Raw genomic sequence first — 4,321 nt, 5'->3', positions numbered from 1 at the left:
AACATTTGAGAGTACTCTGATCCTGGTGCTAGAGGGGGTACGCAGCTGGAGGTTGAATATTTGAAGGGGTATGGGACTATAAAAAGTTTGGGAACCACTGGCCTAGAAAATAACAAAAAAGCCAAATCATGTTCTTGAAATTGTATATTTTCTTACTTGCCTCTTGACACGTACTGAACAGTGACTATACCAAACATCGGGAACGCTTTTTTGCCCTCAGAGCAGCCTCAATTCGTAGGGGCATGGACTCCACAAGCTGTCGGAAGAGTTCCACAGGGATGCTGACCCATGTTGACTCCAATGATTCCCACAGTTGTGTCAAGTTGGCTGGATGCCCTTTGCGTGGTGGACTATTTTTTATACCCCCCCCTCCCCGGGATAAAAAATACAATAAAAATACAAACATTATGTCCGTTGAGCGTGAAAAACCCAGCAGCGTTGCAGGTCTTGACACAAACCGGTGCATTTTGGCACTTACTACCGTATCCCGTTCAAAGACACCTCTATCTTGTCCATACACCCCGTCATTGGCACACATACACAATCCATGTCTCAATTGTCTCAAGGCTTAAATATATTTTTTTTTACCTGTTTCCTCTCCTTCATCTACACTGATTGAAGTGGATTTAACAAGTTTCAATAAGGGATCATAGCTTTCACCTGGTCAGTCTATGTCATGGAAAGAACACGTTCTTAATGTTTTAATGTTTGGTAGGCTTATCCAATGGAAATATGGATAGGCCTACCAGGTGGCACTCCACTAAACTAGCACTTGACTTGAATATGTTTAAAACTGTGGTCTCCAGATAATTAATCTTCCAAAATAACACTGACTAGTTTAAGAAGAGCTATTGTACTGAGTGTGCCAGCATTTCCCAGCACCAACACATCACAAAATGTTTATGCATGACCATTTTCATTATCTGTCTCTGTTTCTTTCTCTGTCTATCTCTGTCTGTCTGTTTCTTTTTCTGTCTGTCTCTGTCTGTCTCTCTCTCTCTCTCTCTCTCTCTCTCTCTCTCTTTCTCTCTATATATCTCTATTGCTCTCCCTCTTTATCCCTGTCTCCCTGTCTCCCCACCTCAGGGACACACAGAGAGACTTTTTGGCATTCTCAATTAACCGAATCACCTCTCATTTGGGTGTCTGAGTAACAAGTCGAACATTAAGGAATTAAACCTTCCAGTTACAGCAATTAGCAGGTGCATTTATGATTTCTCAATTGGCATCCTGACGCACCTGCATATTAAAGACATGGAAATAGACCTGATTATTATTAATGGGATGCATAGAGAGGCGTGCAGGTGGTCACACAGGCCCTGAAATACAACTGATCTGATTAGACGATGAGAAGACGTAAGCATCTCTTTTAGTATCTGGGAGGATCAGATGTCCTCATGGAGAGAGGAGTTAAATGATCAAGTTAAATTATTTTTGGAATTGTATTAGGGTACCTTACCCATTCTACCCAAAGTCCGGACTATTTACATTGACACCCTCCCCCCTTTGTTTTTATACTGCTGCTACCCGCTGGTTATTATCTATGCATAGTCACTTTAACCCTACTTACATGTACATATTTATCCGGATAATGGTAAGACTCAGATGCAGACCGTGTCAAAGTAACAATGTTTATTACAGCAACAGGGACAAAGGTACAGGATGGCACGCAGGCTCAGGTCAGTCAGAGGTCGGCAATCCAGAGGTGGGGCAAAGGTACAGGACGGCAGGCAGGCTCAGGGGCAGGTTAGAGTGGTCAGTCGGGCGGGCTCAGGGTCAGGACAGGCAAGGGTCAAAACCAGGAGGATGAGAAAAGAGAGACTGGGGAAAAGCAGGCGCTGATACAAAAAGCACTGGTTGACTTGACAAACAAGACGAACTGGCCCAGACAGACAGAAAACACAGGTATAAATACCCAGAAGATAAGTGGGGGAGATGGGCGACACCTGGAGGGGGTGGAGACAAGCACAAGGACAGGTGAGACAGATCAGGGCGTGACAATATTACCTCGACCAACCTGTACCCCCCCCGCACATTGACTCGGGACCGGTACCCCCTGTACGTATATAGCCTCCTTATTGTTCTTTTATTGTGTTACTTTTTATTTAGTAAATATTTTCTGGAACTGCATTGTTGGTTAAGGGCTTGTAAGTAAAGAATTTCACGGTAAGGTCTACCTGTTGTATTCGGCGCATGTGACAAATATATTTTGATTTGATTTATTATCACTGTATTCTGCTCCACTTGTTACGTCTTCCATTTAATCGAACAACAAACATTCACTGCAACATTTCAAGCACAGTAGTATTTTTCTCCAAAAAGTGTTGTTTGCCCATGAAATCTATTGGTGGTTGGATTCATACAAAATTGAAACACTGATCTATTCTAGCAACCCTCCAGCCTGAATGTTAATTAAACTGTCTTTAGTGACCGGTCTTGATTGAGAAGCCAAGGGCCAAACTCTTCAATATGCTTCCAATGTTTCTCTGTGAGGGAATCAGAGCATTTGGCATTGTGATATCTGGACTGAGGACGACACCAGAGACCAACCATGGAGCCAAGCTGGACTGCATCTATCTGTGTAAATCATGTGTAAACATTGCTGGATTGATGCTGAGGGAAAAAACACTCCGTGCCAATGAGTATAGTCTGTGAACATGTCTCACAGAAATGGGTTTTCTACATTTGTGCTTGCTCCATTGTGCTTGCCCACGCGCTCAAGGACACACGCATTGAGCAAAAACAATCGCAACATTTTAAATAGATGGGATTATCCAAGGCGAGTTCCAAATACACGTATACGAATATGAGTGAAGTCAAACCAAATTCACAATTTGTTCTGTAAAATGGCCACTGACTCCTCCTGCACTGACATAGGGAGTTATCTTAGCTCAGGATTGCCTGTGATTGCAGTGTTTAGTGTGGCTTACAGAGGTCGCTGCCCCAATCTCCCCATTCTTAGTGCATAATAGGTACTTCTCCAGGCCTGGCCTGCCCTCTGTCTGGTCTGCCATGCCTTGTGCCTGGCTTCACTCCCCAGGCTCTGAGAGTATCCAATTTCCCCTGGCTGGGAGGGACTCTCTGCCTCAGAGCCCCACAGCCACAGCAGCACTATTGCTTCGCCCCATCTGTGAAGTGTCTTTGGGTTACATTTAATCGCCTCACGGATCCCTTACTTTTTAACCCTGCCACCCTCACCAGAATCACACGGACACATCCCACCACAGCACACTTGCTGACATGGGATACCTGAAGAGTCATCTTTCATCAAGGAGGATGCATGCACCTGCTGCTTAGTTTACGTGTCACGGCCGGGGCCATATGTGAGTTTATTTGAAGCAGAAAGGCAGCATTCGGAACTTGTACACACCTCATCAGTGGTTTCCTCAAATGGAACAATCGTGTGAGAGTTGTAAAGACAATAAAAAATGACAACAGGACGGAGAGGGGGTAAACAAAAACAATGATGCATCAATCGGGACCCGGGTTTAATAGTTTGGATCGTCACTTAGCTGTGTCTCTGTCTGTCTGTCTGTGCTGGTAGAGGTGATAGGCCACTGGAGACAGGAGACAGCTTGCAGCTCTCGGTTTCACCTCATTTTCATAATCATAAGGCATTCTGGAGCTGCAGCTGTGCCAATATTGTGTGGTGGGTCACATCAGGGGAAAACATGATTCTATTACTCTGTAAGTGTCCAGGCATAGTCTCCTTCTGGCAGACACAGGATGGGATGGGCCTCTAAAAGGGAGGCTGGAGAATTACAAAAAATTGGATCAAATTTAGAAATATGGACCCAATTCCATTTCCCTCTTCACTCTGTCTGTACGTTTCAGCATACGGCTACACAGATAACAAACGACTGTCATAAAAAATGTTACAGAAAAAGGAAAAGGAGGGCCCCAAATGCATTGAGGGCAGCAAATGAAACTGGAAGTTAGATATACTGTATATTTGAAATTAATTTTAAATGTAGTCCAAAGATGATATAAAATGTATTATTTTGTGTCCGCCTCCCATACAAAACCGTTCATGGACAGCTGTTGAAGCATTCAGACTGACTTGTCTGCTACCAAAGAGCATTCGCCCTGGTTCGGCCACTCGTCCAACATACGAGTCCTAAACCCAGAACCAAATCGAGCAGCTGTCTGCGTGTGAAGTTGTCCTTCAACTCAGCATAACAGTTTCAGCAGCAACACCACTAAGTTAATATTTAATCACACATGACCTTGAGGTTAGTCCCATTATGGTCTATTCATTAGATTTGTCCGATGTCAAATACAACCAGACACCCCTTTTTCACAACCAAAGCAAACCATAATG

The sequence above is a fragment of the Oncorhynchus gorbuscha genome, linkage group LG12, assembly GCF_021184085.1.
Source record: "Oncorhynchus gorbuscha isolate QuinsamMale2020 ecotype Even-year linkage group LG12, OgorEven_v1.0, whole genome shotgun sequence".
NCBI classification, from domain to species: Eukaryota; Metazoa; Chordata; class Actinopteri; order Salmoniformes; family Salmonidae; genus Oncorhynchus; species Oncorhynchus gorbuscha.
Note: the sequence above shows the minus strand (reverse complement) of the source record.